At 31.8% G+C, this 21,653-nt stretch overlaps 2 protein-coding genes across 5 annotated transcripts in view; one reads left to right on the top strand and one right to left on the bottom strand.

Annotated features, from left to right (window-relative positions):
- Positions 1–21,653, top strand: part of LOC126769404 (uncharacterized) — a 368,776-nt gene that overhangs the window by 114,358 nt on the left and 232,765 nt on the right. Inside the window, exon 9 of one of the 4 annotated variants that reach the window (XR_007669365.1) lies at positions 20,435–20,453. The exons of 2 other annotated variants lie outside the window; for them this stretch is intronic. The gene's annotated coding sequence lies outside the window, so the exon portion shown is untranslated. Of the gene's footprint in view, positions 1–10,968; positions 11,020–20,434; positions 20,454–21,653 lie in introns of those variants that run through there. One more of the 4 variants, XR_007669360.1, reaches the window with a different exon arrangement.
- Positions 1–21,653, bottom strand: part of LOC126769612 (uncharacterized) — a 553,155-nt gene that overhangs the window by 444,155 nt on the left and 87,347 nt on the right. The gene's annotated exons all lie outside the window — the stretch shown is intronic.

Genomic DNA, 21,653 nt, shown 5'->3' with positions numbered 1-21,653 from the left:
ACTGCTGTTTTGCGGTAGAATATCTGATGAGTGGGTGATACCTACCCAGACGAGCTTGCACATATCTTAATACCTTAAATTAAATACCTTGCATTCAATCCTTTATCTCAAACTTTAAACCCTTGATGGGTTAATTAAAAAAAAGTAGATTGTGTCCATCTATATGGTTCAAACTTGTTGCGTACCAAAGTTCATCAAAATCCGTGAAAGTGTAACAGAGAGTATAGTATTGATATAGAAATATAGGCGTATGTATGCTATAAGCTTTTTCTCGTCCAATTTAGCAAGAAACCTAACTACATAACCCTATTTTTTGGAAAAATAACCCTTTGTGAAATTCCTTATGAATATATTGATAGGAGTAACTGAAAATTCAAAACTGCTTAATTGGCGTAAATATTTGTTTATTTGGTTACGCTTGTACTCTAAATATTTGAACATTGAAGTAATTAAATAACTCTAGGACTGTTTTTGCTTCAACTGGTGTAGCATTGGTTTAGTTTCCGCAACGAGTCAGAATTGTGTTTACAACGGACACGATATTAACATTTACGCTTCATGTATTAGTTTTTCATTTCGCATGGGAATGGTTTGTACAGGTATTTTTAAATATTTGTTTTTTAAAAATATCTTTTGACATTTATTTCATATATGTCATATGACATATCTATGAAATTTGTAGGGAAACACGTAGGGGATTTGTAATACCGTAAAATCTTGGTAAGTCGAACTTCAACGGATACGTGAAAAAATTGGAGTTATAGAGGTTCCGACTTGTAATAAGGGGTTTAGATTTATAATTTTTTTTTTGTATATTTATACACTTGTTTTATTTACAATTCTTAAAAAAGCCCTGAATACCGAACTAGATTTTCGCTATGTTTTGGAAGTCAGTTCCTTGTTACAATAATTGTTAATTATCATATTAAAGAAAAAAAAAGAAAAAGAAGCGAATTTTGTATAATTACTTTGAAAGTTATCTATTAAAATGACCTATTTAATTGCACGTGAGCACCCGTATGTGTGTGTAAGAGTGTGTCTTTGCATGTGTGGAATTTAATAATATTCTGTAAGCAAATTTTCGATTTACGGATTTACGCATATGTATTATTTTTAATCTTAACCTAAAAATTCATAACAATTGGTGATATTTTCCTAGAATTGGTATTTCTATTTACTGTATACTTACAAAACGACTTCTAAGGAAGTAATGTGTGTCGGTAATATCGTTATCATAATACGCTTCGAGCTATAGAGGGAACTAGTTTCGCCTGCGTTTGAAGAGGGGGGGGGGAGGCAGATGTTAGGTTCCTCATTTTTGTTTTCTGTACCCCTTACAATCCGGATGCAACATTTCGTGATGATCGGTCGAGTAATTAATACGTGAATGTGTAACTGTGTATGTAATAACCCGGGTTCCTTCAAACGAGGCTTGAAGAGGCATCTTACGGGCCGGCAAGGCCGGGACGGCTAGTACAGAACATTCTTCCCGACTGTACTGGCCGTCGTCGCGTTTGGACTCTAATACCACTTACCATCAGGTGGAGTAGAGTCATTTGCCCTCCCGGCGCATATAAAAAAAACAGTATGTAAGTGTGTGTAAATGCATTGACAATATTAGTAGTTAAGATTGTTAGGTAAATTTTGATTATTTTGACTTGTTATGAGCTCGGATTTCGATTTCCAGATTAGTAATCGGTATTGAGGCTTGAAGGGAAGCGAATAATGGTTTTCGATATTATGGTTTGGACTTAAACTGTAATTAATGTTTACTGGTGGTGGAGCTTTGTGCAAGCTCGTCTGGGTAGGTACCACCCACTCATCAGTTATTCTACCGCAAAACAGCAGTACTTGATATTGTTGTGTTCCGGTTTGAAGGGTGAGTGAGTCAGTGTAATTACAGGCACAAGGGACATAACATCTTACTAGTTCACTAGGTTGGTGGCGCATTGGTGATGTAAGCGATGGTTAACATTTCTTACAATGCCAATGTCTATGGGCGTTGGTGACCACTTACCATCAGGTGGCCCATATGCTTGTCCGCCTTCCTATTCTATAAAAAAAAAAATAAATTAACATAATATAGGGGAGTTATTAACTGGTATTACTAAAGAATGGAAATTTTTTTTTAATATTGATAGTGATAGTGATCAGGAATCATGATCAACGATGTAGTATTTTTTTTTCTTTCAACAACTTTAGCGATTTTCGTTTACTTTTATATTGTCGAAATTTATAGATCAGACGTAATAACTAATTATACACTGATCGTGAAATGATTTTGTGAAACCGAAACTGTACAATATAAATCATTCAACCCTTAAAATGTAATCTGGGGTATCTTAGACCGGCTCTGCGTCGGCCGCAACGGTAATATTTTAAAATTTCAGACAAAGCTCCGCAGATTTACGATCGGATTGTGTAAATTGGAAAGTTCGGGAAGACATATTGCATCCAACGCCAAATTAATGCCGGCCCGAATTTTTTTTTATCAAAAAGTTTGATGTTACTGTATTCTATTTGTTCAATAAAACGATACGTCACACGCTATTGTTTCTTCCTTTTGTTGTGAATGATGAATAATTAAAATTGAATTAATAGTTCAGCTTATATAATTTCGATTTAATAGAATTATAATTTTTTTCTTTAATTTATTAAATGTAAGTCTGTACATTTTAATTTAGATGGAGTTGTTATTAATACTATTTATTTATCAAATTTATATATTATAATTGTATATAAAGCTTTGCCAATAAATGATTAATAAACCTTTGAAATAGCGCAGCTTTATTGTGAAACTAGTAGTCCGCGGGAGAAGCTGCCCGAGAAGAGAAGCTTCTCTCGCGTGTGAGGGGCGGAGACGTTAGGTATTCTGTCTTTTTCTGTATCCCTAATAACGTATATGCAAATTTCATGGTCGGTTGAGTATTTAAGACGTGAGAGTGTAAAAAACAAACAAACTTACATTCGCATTTATAATATTAGTAAAGAATATAAAAAAAACATGTAAATCCGTTTAACACATTCAAGCCCAATATCTTACAAAAGATTATTCACTTCTATGTAAGCAAGTAGCTTATAATATTATTATTATAATACATAAATTATAGTTAAAATAAAACGAAATAAATAACTTTGAAGTTAATTCTGTTTTCATATGTGACGATTTTTTGTCTTTCATGAAAAATTGAAATTGGTATTATTCATTTGAAATTTCGATAGTGATGATGATGGTGCATGATAAAAACATGCAGGCAAATAAAAAAACAAATATCAACCATATTGTAGAAAGATACACCAAAAGCACCGACAGCGTCTCTGGAGATTTGTTAGTGTTAAAAACCGTGAATTATTTACAAATTTAGCAAAGTTAACATTTATTCACACTTCATATGAATTGTATTAAAGCGTTTTGTATGTTTATGTGATGTGAAGAGACCGTTATATAACGGCATATAAATGCTCATAATTCAGTGCGCAAATCGATTCCATTCGTAATAATCTAAAGTGAGAAGCAACGAACGCGCGCAATAAGTGATTTACGCGTCTACCAACTTGAGATATTGCACTGCACGGAACGGGTTAACTTGATTATATGTACATATTTTTCACGAATTATTTCTGGTAGGGTTAATTTAACATCATCTGCTTTTACGCATAAATTAAAATCAAGATTTATTAAAATTATTTATGTTATTGGCTAAAGAGCTCTTTATCCTTTTTATTGATGTAGGTAAGTGCTATAGAAGACTGAGAGAGGTCCAGTGATGACATTTTTAAGGAAAAAACTTTACCCCGATGTACTTTAATATAGTAAACTCCCGTATATGTGTCGTTAATAATAAAAATTGGAAAATAATAAACACAAATTCATGTTTGAATTTTAAATTTCCTAATACTTCTATATTGCAATTGAGATCTGAGTCGCGTTTTATATTCCCCATTTTTATCTATTTTGTATGCAGCAATCCGAGCTTATTATCAATTTTATTGATAAATGTCAGAAAAAAAGTATATTTACTTATATATAATATTACTTTGTGGGAGCACTTTGTCCAAGCCCATCTGGGTACACACTCATTACATATTATTAAGCAGCAATAGTATTGTTGTATTCAATTAATAAATTATTATTATTAATTACGACTGGCTTCTATTGCTCATATCCGTATTCATCATCTTTGAGTTATGAACGATATCATAATTTGTATTTGTGTATATAAGACAATATTAACTTATATACGGGATGGTTGGCGTTCTATGGGGGAGGCTTTCGTCCAGCAGTGGACGGCAAAAGGCTGAAAAAAAAAATACTTATATGGATAAATAATTTCAAACCATACAAATACTAAAATAATTATAAGAATTAATAACCTCCATTTTATACTTGAAAATAAAAAATCCATTTCAATCTTCAAATGACAGTTATTGATGTATGTAGTAAATGACATACAAATAAAAGTCACTATAGAATATATATAATTTATATATATATAATTTCTTATGCAGTTGATTAAAATAACGAAATAAAAAATGCATAAATCAATAATCAGTTATCTAAATAATCTCTCTCTTTAATTCAAATTCGACTTAAACCTAAACACTACCAAATTGTTTTTAGGTTTAATTTGGAATTTGTGACCTATTTCCCACGCCAACATATACGAAACGCCAGTTAATACCTTGAGAATTGTAGTATATTATTCCAAAAACTTTGAATACTAAAAATAAATTTAAAAATTTGTTTGTATTTGATTTTCTCGGTCATTTAAAAGAATAATAATACTTAACATTTAATCGTGAAATTTAAGTGTTTGTGACTATGATTTTTTTACATATTATCTGAAATTTACAGATAGTAATCGATATTCATATGATTTTTTTATATAGAATAGGTAGGCGGACGAGCAAATCGGCCACCTGATGGTAAGTAGGAGGCCGCAGACCCGGAGGTGGTGGGTTCAATTCCCAGGTCAGCCCAATAAAAAGTTATTGGATTTTTCTGTCAGTAGCAGTCCCGAATCTGGAAGTTGGAAGTGTGTACAATCCCGTGCCTCGGAAACCACGTAAAGCCGTTGGTCCCGCGCCTGAACTCTTTACGGTCGTGTTGGATTGCCGTCCCATTGGATTTTGAGAGTAAGGGAATAGAGAGTGCACCTGTGTTGCACACACTTGTACACTTTAATATCTCCTGCACAGTTGGCTCATCTCTCTTGAGATTGGCCGCCGTGGCCGAAATCGGTCTGGAGGACATTATTATTATTTGTTAGGTTATATAATAAAACAATTAATAGTTTAAAATTATCTATACTTCAATTCAGTTGAATTAAATCTAAACATAATACAATTTCTTGTTATAATCGTCACATGACATCCGATTAAGAGTCCATTTCATATAATCGTCACTACATTTATCACCAATCACACAACTCTTCAAACGATCACACCAACCACATCCATACTCAATTGGGATCATTCTACATGCTTCACAGTCATAACCCATTGCTTCACACTTGTATACAATAATAGGGATTTCATTGGATAAAGCACTAAAACCTCCCCATATCAGTTCAACAGTCCCTACTAGTTCGCTCGTTTTAGTGGACAAAATCACTGGGTAGCAGTAAACTGTATCCCCCAATATAATTCCCGTGAGATGGGTGAGACGATCAGTTAGTTTGATTTGGCAAATAATTTCCTTATCAAGAATCACAGGATCTGGACTATGTAATTTTACTTTTATATTTGATCTCACGCCAGATGGAATTAGAATTTGTCCTTTACCCTCATGATATATTTTCGGGCACAAATTATCTCTTGATATGTTTAAGTTTAATTTAGGACATAATTGCGATGGTTCGTCTGTGCATCCATAATTGTGGCACCATACGCATTTGTACCAGGTGCTTTTGTTGCAGTCAGAGCATGTCTTGAAATGTTGACAGTACCTTCTAGTATTATTAACATATTTTTTAAAATTAATTAACTCTGTCAAATTTTTTATTAAATCTTGAATCTCATATGGGTCATCTTGCCAATAGTTCCTTCCTTCTTTATTATCATTAAATTTATTGCCATTTAAAATTATGTTTTGATTATCTTTTGTGTCCGAAAAACTAACAAACAATAAAAAAAACGAAAGTTTAGCTGCTAATGTCATGACTGTAGTTGCTTGTGGAATACCTTTTACAATTAAAGGATATATTTTATTCGCGCCTTTTATATGAATAGAGTTCATGTTATGGTTATTTGAACAACTTTATGTCTAATCAGTAGAAATATTAAACATAACGAACAATGGATTAAACATATTTCTTTAAGTTATTCTATTTTACCGTTAAAGCAAATGTTTTGAAATTCTTCTTTGGTTATGATTTATTCTTATTGTTATTAAAACTATGAAAACTTATATGAAATCAGTAATGTTAAAGTTAGTAATGATGATACAGTATGATAGAAGATTGTTTATATGTCTTATGTTATCTCTTCAAAATGTTTAATTAGAGCAGCATATAAAACAGTTAAACTTTGATTCCTATCGAAAATTATAATTAATATTAATCAGTCTTTAATAATACCAAAAAAATAATCTATATTATGTCGTCTGACACAGAGACTTAGAAAAATACTCTTAGAAAAATCATTTACTTTCATATACACTTACTCATTGTTATTCATTAAAGCACTAATTTGTTGTTCTATTGTTTGGTTTAAAAATGCTTTGTACTACTAAATGTATACGTTCACAAATTTAGTTTTCTTCGCTTCATCACAAGAAATAAACTAAGAATGATTAGAACTTAAGTAAGCCGCAGTCTGTAGTTAGCGCCACCTCCAAGTAAAATTGCTAATGAAAAAGTTTGGAATCCCTTGGAAATTGTTAGTGCGGTGTGTTAAGGAGTGCTGTTTGTAGTATTATTGGAGTTGTTTCATAATTACAGTCTGAAGAACTAAAGTACTCGACTTTAGTACATCGACTATTCATTTGTAATATAGACAAACTAAGGATTTGAGCTGTAGGTTTTGGTTTAAGAATTTATAAAATAACAAATTTAAGATAATTTATTAAAATTTCATATTCAAAAATATTATTATTTAAATAAAATTTAATGTAACACGATGAATGAATATAAATATATTCATTTTATTTTAAGAAACGAACAAGTTCGTTGGTTGACTATAAGAATTTGTCGCAAAATTTGTATGATCACTCTTAGCACAGTTTTAGGCTAAAGTGTATTTGGAGGAAAATATAGGTAGAACTTCTGAACGCAATGATCAAATGATACAGATTATAAGACATATAAGGAATGCTCTAATTATCAAAGTGTGTTCTACGCTTTAGAGTAGGCTCTTATTTTCAAATTTAAATGTATCAAGTAATATTCTTCTTAGGGAATTTGCTGGAATTCCTCGTTAACTCATCAACCCGCTCTGACTGTAATGTACTGATTGTATTGTATTTATTGTATTTTTATGTATTGTTTTTAAGATTGTATGTATTGTATTTTTATTCTGGCTCTCATACTTTATTATAAATATTTATTAAAATCAATACATAATAACAGCATTTTATATCCACAAAAAAAATATTCGATTTTATAATCTTCATTTTTTGAAATCAGTTTAAAATGCAATATCAAACATTGGCGAAGTGTTCAGGAAGGAGCACAGCTCAAAATCGACTGATTGTATGACCAGAAAAATTACAGACACAAGAGATACAATATCTTGGATCTGATAGTGGTGGCGCTGGCGGTGTAAGAAATAGCTACCTGACAGAGCTGTCTTCTAATATGAGCAGATATAGTACTATTCATAACATATTATTCTAATGTTTGTATATTCCTGGTTGTTATTTAAATGTTCTTCTATTATTTATCTATTTATTCAAAAATTAAGAAGTACTATTACTGGCAGGAGAAGAATTTGTAGTAGTATCACTTGAAACTTTATCATCAATCGTAGAAGACTTTGGTGAATTTGAAGCAGATTCGTCAGTAGATTTTGAAGTCGATTCAGAAATAGATAGTGTGGTAGATTTTGTAGTGATATATGGTAACGCTCTGATAGGCATTTTGTTTTCACAGCCGATGTATATGTTGACGGATATAGGACAATTGTACAGAGATTTTAAACGTAGGACGAGATACTTCTGTCCAAGGCCTCCTCTTATTATTTCTACTCCAGGCCCTCGTCCTATACCGAGACGATCAACTATTCGAAAGTAAGTTATCTGAAATGGAATTTGGAAGTAAGTTTTTTTTTAATTTCATGTAACTATACAGATGGATTTAAAATGTATGTGGTTGCTTTTTGGCTTAAGATAAATAAATTGAATATTATATTTTTTTACTATTACAATGATATTATTTTCAGATATTTTTTTTTGTAGTAAAATGTCTATTAATACAGTTAGATGTATTTTAGCTGTATAAACTATTGTATCATGGTTTAGACTTTTGGGTGAATTTTACTGCGAAATCAGTAGAGATATGCCACTTTCACGTCTTAACTACTCAACCCGTATATTCGTTATCAGCGGTACAAAAAAGGATATACCTAAGTTTTAGTACCTAAAACTTGGCCCTTTCTATTTCACATGGCAACTGAATATTAAATGTATATGTGACGTCAGAGATGTTATAATAAAAAAAAAATACCGGGCATTTGAAGATTCTTCCATATTTCGCATATATCGATGTATACGGTACTCTTTCTTTGTAAAGTCGGTCTTGCGCAACCAAAAAATCATTTTTTTTAAACATGCCAACATAAAAATCACAAATACAAACACTAATTAAAACTGTTAAGTATATTACGAATATGTTCATAGTACTCGATGCCATGATTATTTTTAGCGATTGTAATTAAAAAGCGTTGATTAATAGTATGATTTACTGCGATATTTATATTTTAATAGCTAATTAAAACGTCGTCATATATTTTTATAGGGTTATATATATATTTTAATTGTAAATGCATTTTTTATACAATATATTTAAAATTAATATATTCTGAGATTTCATTAAATAAATACACCTACAGTAGTTACCTACCTTAGTTTTTTTTTCAATATCTATAATGTACAGACATCGGCCTGTTATAATTTTATTATATGTTTAGTTGGCATCTGTGTTCATAAGCATTTTATTATTTACTAGTAAACTCGCGGCTTCACTAGCGTAGAATTTACTGTGTGACGGTAAATCATCAATTTTTTTTAACGCACATAATGCCTATTTGTATTAAAAATATAAAATATTTTAATTATTAGGTCTAAAATAAAAAATATGATTGTTTTTGTTTTGGCAACTCGCAAATAGTCATATTAACTTAAAAAGAGGCATTTATTTTAAAATTATAGACATACATTTCAATTTAATTTATTTTTATAGATATATAGTTTCAGATATAGATTATAATAAAATATAAATACAGCAGCTGACGCGCACGGCGCACGTCTATGCTGCAGTAATTTATCTAGACATTAGACGCACGCTTCTAAACACATCAATACTATTATATACAGCAAAAGTCTCGAGGCGTTCGAAGCCACGACTTATTTCAGCCTAGTTCGCTAAGTGTATGGAGTTACGTACAACGTTACATTACAAAATTATATGCAGAAATTAAATTTTAACGTTGCAAAATATTGATTAACCTACCGGATCGTTGAGAGTGATATCTACATGCGGGTTTTCAGCGTTGAATACTATTTTTGTATATATGTGTGTGCGTAGAGACTATAAATGTTGTGAAAGATTATAATATCAAATATATCAAGCAGATTTATAATATATTTGTGAACTAAAACAATTATTGATTAACCGCGTGCCATTTGACAGTACAATTGGCAGTTAATTGAAGTAAATCCCTTTATATACTCAAGTTTGACCTTTAAGTTTAATTTTAGGTAGCTTCACTTCAAAAAGAAAAAAGTCGTTTTCAGGAATACTAGCCAACACATCTTATGATATTATAGTGCTTATCTGTATTTACTCACACATAAGTACTATTTATTCCCTTAAACTTATAATCAAAACGAGCGAAGAGAGTTTAGGCGCAGGATCAACCGTTTAATGTGGTTTTTGAAGCACGCCAAACTGCCAAATTTTAGTATGGTACTGAGAATTACTCGACAGAAAAATCTATTAAATTTTAATTGGCCCGTTTGAACCAAGGACCTCGGCATCTGTAAATTTATAAGCTAGTCACAAAACAAACAATGTGTTCTAATATTAATAAGAAAAAAGACATGACATTTCCTACAAAATATAATCATAATATTGTGTGAAAATGTTGAATATGTTTCTAATATTCTGTGGACAGTGCACCTGCGCTGAGAAGATTCAATATTGTTACTCTTTTTGCTGGAGTACGTCCTCAACTTTTCTATAGTTGAAGTCTAAATGTGTATATGTATGTGTAAAAATATATTTTTTAAACTGATTTTAATGAGATACGAGCCAATGTCACGGCCAACGTGCCGTCTAATAATCTTACTTATAATCAGTTTGTAATCACTGTAAGAAGAATTGACTCTTATACGCCACAACTATTAGATATAAGATGAGTCTGTCTGTTACCTATATATTAATACGTGAAGAGAAAACTTTGTACACTTTTAAATACATTGCGCGCATAGAGCGTGGTAAGATTTGGTATGTTTAAAGTTTATATGGAGAAGTGCAGAAAGCTAAAATTTATGTATGTGTGCTATGAATACATTATATTATATAAAGTAAAACATTCATAGTTTACATTCAAACGGCCAATGTCAAAATCGTTCGTAGTCAAAGGCTTCTTTACATTTCATTGGGCTTACTTTTTTTATTGCCCAACCGACCAGGTTTCATCAACTTCAATTCAAATATGCATAGAAGAACATTTAAAAAAATATACAGTAATGTAACTGCCTGTTAATGTCCTATTGTTGGGCTAAGGCCTTCTCTCCATTTTGAGGAGAAGGTTTGGAGCTTATTCCACCACGCTGCTCCAATGCGGGTTTGTAGAATACACATGTGGCAGAATTTCAATGAAATTAGACACATGCAGGTTTCCTCACGATGTTTTCCTTCACCGTCAAGCATGAGATGAATTATAAACACAAATTAAGTACATGAATATTCAGTGGTGATTGCCCGGGTTTGACCCCACGATCATCGGTTAAGATTTACGCGTTCTAATCACTAGGCCATCTCGACTTCGGCAAAAAAATATATTTAATATCAAATGTTATTTCTATTAGCAATGAATTACGGTCGAATTTCGACCACTGCAGGACATCTATTATTATCCCTAATTACGCTGCTTACGCCATTCAAACGAGATACAGCAGTACAAAGTAATTATTCTTTGGTGATAAATGAACCTTTGTGGTCTGTAGGTCAAAGGTCTGTACAAAGTCCTCACATATATTTTTATACAAAAATCTTTACTCAGCTATCACTTTTTGTACTTACAAATATAAATATAATAGACTTTGCATTTTGATTGAAACATATGTTTAACACATTTTAATATTTTTCATTAAATTCTCCACATGGCACCAATATTGAGGCTATAAACGAAATAATATTTAATATTACTTAACAATCTCAGGTGACATGTGATATTGATCACTTTATATATATATATATATATATATATATATATATATATATGATTATCAAATCATAATGATTTAGAAAGTATAAAGTAATACGGTATTAAAAAATGTATAAGATATTTAGACATAGGGACATAAAATCTTAGTTATCTTGCTCTGAGGAATTATTCTCTCTAATTCCTGCTTCCCCCTTCCTTCTTAAGTCCACGCGAGCTGGTTCTCGATGTCACCGCCTAACTGTGACATCAATTCCATCGCGAACAAAGAAATTTGGCAACTCCTTTCTTTGTCGCACTTCCAAAAAATGGAATTCCTTACCAGCTCACGTGTTCCCCTCCTCTTACAACCCGGGTTCCTTCAAACGAGGCGTGAAGAGGCATCTTGCGGGCCGGCAAGGCGAAGGCGGCTAGTGCAGAACATTTTTCCCGTCTGTACTGGCCGTCGTCGCGTTTGGACTCTACTACCACTTACCAACAGGTGGAGTAGAGTCATTTGCCCTCCCGGCGAAAATAAAAAAAAAAAAAAAAAGTTACCAAGGTTGGTGGCGCATTGGCTATGTAAGCGATGGTTGACATTTCTTGCAATGCCAATGTCTAAGGACGTTTGGTGACCACTTACCATTAGATGGCCCATATGCTCGTCCACCGTCCTATTCAAAAAAAAAAAAAGAAACCGAAATCTTTGGCTTTTTAAGCTAGGCAAAAGAACAACGATGCTGATTAATAAAATATGAAATTTCATTAATATTGGGTTTTTTAATGAATTCGATTTCAATATAACCTTCGTAATACAAATTGGTTTAGTTGCTTGTACAAAATAACTACTACACAATTACGGTTTCCTACCTCTTACTAATTCAATAATAATTTAAAATCGCGAGACGCACTGGAAAATACTGAAATAAACAGACGGGGCGAATTTACGTCTCTAATTTTAAATAATATCTTAGTGCCGTTTGCAGTTGAAATACTTGGACCTTGGTGTAATAGTACTACAAAAAATATAACTGGCCGTCTTCCTTCAGTGGTTTATTTTTCGTCCATAAAACTTGGAATCGAACACATTTGTAAAAATAAACCAATATATTATATACAAACGTCACCGAAAATTTTAGAGAAATCATTTCTAACTAGAAATTCTACACTGATTTAAGTAAATATAATTGATATTTATAGAATTATTTAACTGTATCCTTCTTATGGTATAACGTAAATCATCACTTTATACTTTTATTTCGTGTCGAATCGTATGAATCGTTCGTGGTTAACAACTAATAAGTAATGTATTGTATTTTTAATAAATATGAATTTATATTCAGAATGTTTAAAAAAATTTTTGGCAGTTCGCATAAGTAGTACGCACCGGTCGCGGCTTGCGAATACTATGTGTGGAATAATGTTGCTTAGAAGCTATTTGGTCTGGGGGTAAAATGTTCAAGCTGGAATAAAGCGGAAGGATATTGTATGATTCACCATGAAGTTTATATATTATATTCCTCTAAACAAATATTTTTATAAAACTGTATTTTAGAACAAGTGAAAATAAACAAGTTTTCTTCAAAAACATAATACCAATTCTGTATCAAAATGTTTGCTGTAAAATATTTTCTCCGCAGATCGTTTTAGGCAAGTCCTGTACCTAACGACCAAATTTAAAGAAAGCCTTCAAAACGACTGCCACTTTACTTACAAAACGTTGAAAATTGAGATTGATTCTACGCCATTTTGTGTCGACTTCGCCCGATGACTACTCAACCGAGCAATTCAAATTAATTCAATGAAATACTGAATAATATGTTTTGATTAGAATAAATGTATAATTATATCTACAATAATATATTTCTTAAAGTAAAAAAAAAAAGATTATTATTTTGTCATTTTAACTTAGAAACTTTTTTGTATGATCAAAATATTTTCCTTTAAGATAAATAAGAAAGGTTATATGTTTTAAATATTTATTTCGTCCATTAAAGGTTTATTGATCAAACATGTCCAACGTTTTAGAGTGTACTATAATATATCTATATCGTTAATTCATTGTTTTTAAATTTATTACTTATATAATAATGGTATAATCATGTTCTATTAAATATTAAAAGCCAATTAAGTCTTAATAAGTCAACAAAATAGGCCCGAATGGTATAAAATTTTAAGTGCAAATTTTAATGGAATATCTCAATGTTTAAAGTATGAGTAAAAAGGTATCACACAAAAAGTTTTTAATTTTGTTATTAAAGTTTTAGTTTGTTAATTTTGTTTTTTTTTAAATAACAATCTGTATCTATATTAAATCTGTATTATTATTATAAAGCTAAAGGCCTTTTTAGTTTATTTAGTTGAACGCTCTAATGTTATGAACTACTAGTATTAAATATGAAGGCGTCATAATCGCAATGGCTGAGCGATAGGGTAGGGAGCAATAGCGATCATAATCTTGGTTGGGTAATTCAGGATTCATGGCGTACTAATAATCATACAAAATCACGAGTCTACTCGATCGAAGTCAGAAATCAGTCTCAAGAACAACAGTTTTAAGTGTTTTTAAGCATAAAAATCTAACGACTGTCTAAATCCAGACTGCTATTTATACCTCGGCTTGAACCTGACACCTACATATCTACAGCTAGTGCCAAATTAAGCATAAGGCCCTGGGTACATAAAAATCCCAGGGCGTCTGTGTAGGTAAGAGTTTAAAAAATATCTCATTTTTGTATTATAAATACAAAATATTGGTATTTAGTTTACCCTGGATAAGTTTTTCGGCGTAATTAGTATGGTAATGAGATGTTTATTCAATGTCATTGCCGCATTTCATCACATTTTATGTTTTAATAGTTGGCAAATTAAATTTCTTTCAATCAAGAAATCTAGAAACATAATATTTCATAAATTTGAGACTTGAAAACTAAATAGTACTGGAAATCAAATATTTTTTCATTGAATCGGGAAATAATGTGTAAAATAATACGGTAGCTGCAAATAAAGATTATATTTAAGGCAGGCCGGGGCCCCCTTCGATCGTGGGGCCCTGGGCACAAGTCCAAAGTGGCCAAAGGAGAAGACGGACCTGTCTACCTCTATGAATGCTACAACATATTTGAACAACATTTAAACATATAAGATGACTACAATATACATACACAGATATCTGTCTAAAATCATCATCATCAAATTTTGAACATAGACAAGTGGCATACTCATTACAACGAGTAAAAACTATCCCGGAATAAATATAATAAAATATCCCGCAATGATAAAACGATTGTATTCATCTAGTTGTATTAAAAATAGAATTCGCTGATCATTATGTATATCAGGCATTACCCTTGGACCCTTTTCAACCAAACGAAAAAGACCCATTGCTTTGTATTTTCCCTAAAATTGATTTCGCATTACGACCCTTAATCTTCAATGAAAGTTCGTTCGTCTGAAATGATCGATACGATATTTATTTCATGCCTTATGAATATTATAAAAAAGCTGAGTCGGCCCATTGGCTAGAACACGTGAATCTTCGAAGATCTCGGGTTCAAATCATGTGCATGTGTCATTTGCATTGGAGCAGCATGGTGAAATAAGTTCTAATATTCCGCCCAGCAGTAGGACATATACAAGCTGTTACATGAACTCTACTATGAAGTTCTAGAATATTCTTTTTCAAAATAATTTGATAAATTAAGTGGAAAGAGAGCTGAGTGCATGATAAATATATTTTAAAAGGATTATTTTTGGATGCATTTTTATTAAAATGGATGCAAAAAAATAATTTTCCTTAAAATCTTTTGGATGCAATTCATTGAAGCTTGGTAATATTACACACACTCTCGTTAATTACATATAAGGTTCTTTTTATATCGGTTAAATAAAAGTTTATTAAGGATTTCACATGATTGTTTAGTGGTTGGTTTATAAGGTTGCATATCTCAAGGTTGTTTGTTCAAATCTCAATTCGAATGAAAATTTTATTGATTTCTTTGTCAAGAAATTCAGACTAGCTGCATTAAGTTAGGATAATACCCTCAGCCGTTGGTCCTGCGCCCCATTTGTCTCTGATCATGATGGATGGTCGTTTCATCGAATTATGAGAATGAGAGAATACACCATGGACATGGGAATATACCCCTGTTTTTGCGCACTTTTGTTTACAATAATACCTCCAACATTGAGATGAACCGTATGGTTGAAAAACGGTCAAAAGTACTTTCAGGTTATTAAACAATTCAGTTTCCAAGCTGAGATGGCCCAGTGGTAAGAACGCATGAATCTTAACCGATGAACGTGGGTTCAAACCCGGGCAAGCACCACTGAATTTTCATGTGCTTAATTTGTGATTATAATTCATCTCGTGCTTTACGGTAAAGGAAAACATCGTGAGGAAACCTGCATGTGTCTAACTTCACTGAAATTCTGCCACATGTGTATTCCACCAATCCGTATTGGAGCAGCGCGGTGGAATAAGATAATACCTTCTCCTCAAAAAGAGAAGGCCTTAGCCCAGCAGTGGGACATTCACAGGCTGTTACTTTACTTTTTTTTAAAGAAAAACATTATAAAGGACTGATTTAAATAGAGATAGAGAAAAATTTAACATGAGATAGTTATATATCTATTGGAGTTAACAGTATAACCCCAATAACCATAATTTGTGATATGGTGGAAAGATATGAACATGTAATATTATGTTCCATAAAAGAATGAGTGAGAGTGTACCTTGTAAAATTAAATGGGACCTTTGGACAAGTGAGATAGCATGCTTCCTATTTCATACTATCTAGAAGACTGATATTTAAAAAGAAAAGAATGGCCTGAAAGAAGCACTGCTTGATGCGCATACGATCTTATGGTTATGTTTTAATGAAGGCCATTGAGATTAGTAAATTAATACCTAACACAAAACTATGGTATTGCAAAAAAGTACCAAAGTAAATATCTGTAGGACTCAGACATTGACTTCAAATACTTTTTACATCTAATTTTTCCGTGATTTCCATTTAAAGGTTATCACTTTCCATTAGATTTAACAACAATGAGTCTAACACTGGGTGTGTTAGTCCTTATTAATCACGCTAAGTATAAAAGCCTGAGTGCCAGTGAAGGCATTAGAACAATTGTTTTAAGCGTCAAATAACGAGTAATTATTTGTTAGAAAGCGCTCAAGTGCTTAAGTGCTCTAAGAGAGTATAGACGATATTGTTCGAGTGAATCTAAGTGACGTGTTATTTAAGAGACTATTAAAACGGTCCAAATGTAATGAAACTTAAAGTAAACAATATGCGATGTGTTTAATGTTATATGATATTATTTAAATTTGGAACGTTTTTTATTTATAACTATCGTTTTAACAACATTAACAGATTCGCTCTCGTCATAATTCTGAATTGCTATATAACAATTTCCAAAGATTTATCTTCAAAAATAAAGAATCTTGGGAGTTTAATTCTTAAAAAAATATTCCCTTAGTACTAAACTATAGTATAAAAGGAACCTATGTAAATTATGCCAGCCCCGGTAGTTTTAGCTTGGGATATAAAGACAAGTGAAAAATATATGACTTGAAGGTAAGAAAGTAATACCCACGTTTCCATTCATTTTACTTCAACTTCTCATTTTATAATTATTAACACACTGTGTTTACATCCTCACATGGTTCCTTTACTGTTTTTTAAAGGCTTAGTAAGCTGATTGACTGACTGGCTGGCGCAGTTGACTATAACTATATATTCTCGTAACACAGGTATTAAGGCCACCTTAATAAAACACGACCGTTGGTGTAAAATAAGGAAAATATTATGTAATGTAAAACTAAATTTATACAGTAAAATGATATTGGTATAATTATAAACAGCATTTCTTAATAAAAATATAATTGTATATAAAGTTAACTATTTATCTATATATACATTAAATTTCAAACAAAATTTCAAACGATAATTAAAACCAAAAATATATATTATAATGTTTATATCGTCTAGATTGATGTGGAATATATATGGCAACGCATTATCACTAAATTATTATATACAACTGTAATTAATAATACTCGCTAATGATAAGTGATGATTTGAATTGATCCAAAAAAAAAATGACTTCTAAAAAAAGTTTGGCATGAAATCTCCTTACCACAATATCATGTACATATATTTGCCTTTAAAAACTTCATATATGAGAATAAAAATCGCGGTCTCCGCCTCGACCTGCATAGGAATTGTTGCGAAATATTCATTTCACAATGGCAAGCGACACAGGTGCCGACAAAAGGCGAAATTGGAAAATTTTATTGGATTATCCCATTCCTTATTTACCTTTCTCAGACAAGATATATATCAGACGTTGACGTATTTGTTTTAAAACTTATTCGTGAAATATAGTTTATTTTTAATTATTACAGCGATATCGTGGTGTAATCCTTTATTTTTGTATTATATTGATTACTATCGCGATTTTTCCCGCGTTTGAGAGGAAGCTAGGTACTGTGAACATTTCTGTACCCTTGATAACTTGTATGTAAAATTGTATGATGATCGGTTGTAGTTAAGGCGTGAAATCATATTAAGCAAACTCACTACGTCTATAATATTGGAATATACATGAGTGTTCTGAGTTCTATACCAAACTGTTTGGGTTTTAAGGGTGAGTGAATCAACACACTTCGTCAGTAAGCGAAAAATAAAATTGCTAACATTATTTAATTTATGTTAGTATTAAATTTAAGCTTCAATTCAAGTTTATTAAGTATTACTTTGACCAAAGTTATTAGCAACTTGTGTTCGACCATCTTGTGAAGTGTTCACACCTTTCTCAAGCCTGCTCTCAAAGTTGGAGAGAATTTCCGAAGAATGCAACCATCTAGACATTATTACTGTGAGCTATACTATACTTACTAATATTATAAATCAGAAGGTATGTTCATTAATGTATTTTACGAAACAACAGATAAATGTAATTGCATAGATAGATTGTGGGCCGGAGACTGTCTTTTTTTATATCCGATAAATATTCCGCGTTTCCATAAGTGTTAAATTAAGATTTATTGTGAAATTAGTCAAACATTGCAAGTGGAAAACAGGATAGATTCCTTTCAAAATTTTTTGCGGAGTACAATGCATAAAAATTTACGTGTTCTTACTAAATAAAATATAAACATATATATTATTTGGTAATAACGCAGAAACTACTACTGGACAAATAGCTCCTTTTCTACCGAACAAAATATCTGGAACCTCTTCAGGCATTACTCCTAGTGGATTTGTTGGACATTAATATCAGAAATCCATCCATCATAGGCAGGTTGTACATTGTGATTGAATACTTAGAGGCACACTATTTGATTTTGAGCCTGAGATTTTTTTTGCCACGGCTTTTTTGGGTAAAATCTCTTTATACTAAAATTAAATTAGTATAAATCACGATAATGAGTTTCACACATCTTTATTTCATGCTACATAGCAGACAGTATTGCCTTAGATAAAGATAGATGAAAAATAAATGTAAATAATATAATATAAATATATATATAAAAACTGACAAATATGAACCGAAGTTAAAGAAAAAATTTCAAATGTTTTTGTAAAATATAAAAAAAATATTTCCCAGTGGTTAGTACGCGTGAATCTTAACCGACTATCGTGGGTTCAAACCCTGGCAAGGACCACTGATTTTTCATGTGCTTAATTGATGGTGAAAAAACATCGTGAGGAAACCTGCATATATCTAATTTCACTGAAATTCTGCCACATGTGTATTCCAACAACCCGCAGCGTGGTGGAGTAAGCTCCAAACTTTCTCCTCAAAAAAAGTGTAGCCAGCAGTAGGACATTCACAGGCTGTTACTGTATAAATGTACATATGCATTTATTACATTTAAGTAGATCATTCTCTGATTATTCACACAGGAAAGAAAATATTTGAGGCAAATATTGTCGTGGGCGAAATGAGTCTGAACAATATTTATCCAAGCCCATGCAAACCTTTTCAGTAATATTAAGACTTTTTTTGTATTCACACTGCTGCGTAGTTAATAAGAAGCTAAGGATGTTTTTATCCAAAACATAAAACGTGGATTTGTATGCGAATTGTTTTATTTAAATAACTAGAATAACCCGTGACTTCGCTAGCGTGGAATACAGTTTGTGTTTTGTGAAATCTTTCAAAATCTGCCATTTTAACATACATAATGCTTATTTGAGTTATAGACTTAACGTTCATACATATGTATATGAATTGTTCGATAATGATGCATAAATATAAACGGTAACGGTGGTGTTTTTTTTTTTATCAGAAGAATAAGTATATAATAAAACTAGACATATTGTAAATTGGCAAAAATTTATGAACGGACGATTATTTACAAACTAAACTAGCGAACTAGTGCCCCGAAGTCGGTTTTATTATATATATAAAAAAATGCATTTTCGTGTATCTTTTTCATCATACGTTATTTTTTGATAATTTTATTCAATATGATACACGGTTTCCTTTACTTTATTATGTGTATAGATAAAACGTGTACCATTTCAATAGTCAATGTCAAAAAGCCAAAATTCAAACAAATTATTACAAACCTTAAAATTATCTGGTGTCATACACATCACACGAACATGACTTTAATTCTAGTAAACTTTATATTAAGGTTTAGAATCTATGCGAACTTAGTTGGACAAAGGTAGGTTACGGACGTATGCCGTTGCATAGTCGTATCAGTTAGAGAAGTGCTTTGACTTTACAATCTCTTCCTTAGATATTTAAAGGTTCTACTATTTACAGTATAGTAACAGCCTGTTAATGTCCCACTGCTAGGCTAAGGCCTCCCCTCCCTTTTGAGGAGAAGGTTTTGAGCTTATTCCACCACGCTGCTCCAATGCGGGTTGGTAGTATTAAACTTAACTATTACTGTATCCTTACTCATTTGAGTAGGATGAACCATTCACTTATTACATTATTATTATATATTATTATTATTCTAACACCAAATAGCAAAACTTAGTATTGTTGTGTTCCGATTTCAAGGGTGAGAGAGCCAGTGTAATAGGCACTATCCCTTATATCGCCAATGTCTAACCAACCTTGGGAACTAAGATGTTATGTCTCTTGTGCCTGTTAGAACACAATGATGCTAAGTATCGAAGATATCCACACAGGCTTGTACCAAAGCCCTACCAAGTACACATCTGTAAAGAGCATTAAGTGAAATTCTAATCCTGATAAATACAAATGTATGTATAGCTATATAATAACAGGCAGAAATTAAATGGCATTTGAAAAGCGTTTCCTTTTACATTTAGTTATGTTATAATGGAAGTGCATCAAAAAATGCACCCTCACGAGTATTAGCCACTTTCCGCCCGTTATCATCGGTCCCAGTCGACATCTATTGTGATTGGAAACACACGGACCTCTATTTCAATTATGAACGATTCATTTTTTATTAAATTTACGATATAATTACGTGGTCATATTTTTTGGTAAATACTAACAGTAGCACCAATAGATGAAAATTTGAAGAGTAGTAGATTAGCGTGGTATGGGCATGTGATGAGTTGGGATGAAAATCATGTTACTAGGAGGGTGATGAGTATGAATGTTGATGGATATAGGGGGATAGATTTCGTAAGAAAGAATATGTGTATTAAAGGGGAAAGTATTGAGATGACGAGTGACAGAGAGAAGTGGAAGGAAATTACATATCGTGCCGACCCCACGTAGTGGGATAAGGGCAGGAAGAAGTATAACTATATGCATTTTGTTTGAAAAGATAATGACGTATCTATCAAATAACGCTATATTTAACAGGATCTTTAAATCTAAAAATTACGATGTAAAATGTGGGTGACATAATAATAAGACATTTTTGAGATTGATATTGCTTATCATTATTATTAGTATTGGGTTATATGAGCAAAAGTTGCTTATATTTTATAATTATGATGAACGACTTTACTATTATGAACCTTATGCTAGTCAGAAACGCCAGTATAAATCATTCTCTTTATGGCTTAGATTATCTGTTTAATAAATGGCTAGTAACAGTACAGTACTAATATAGA

This window comes from Nymphalis io, chromosome 7 (assembly GCF_905147045.1).
Source record: "Nymphalis io chromosome 7, ilAglIoxx1.1, whole genome shotgun sequence".
In the NCBI taxonomy this organism is placed as follows: Eukaryota; Metazoa; Arthropoda; class Insecta; order Lepidoptera; family Nymphalidae; genus Nymphalis; species Nymphalis io.
This window is presented reverse-complemented; position numbering and strand designations above follow the sequence as displayed.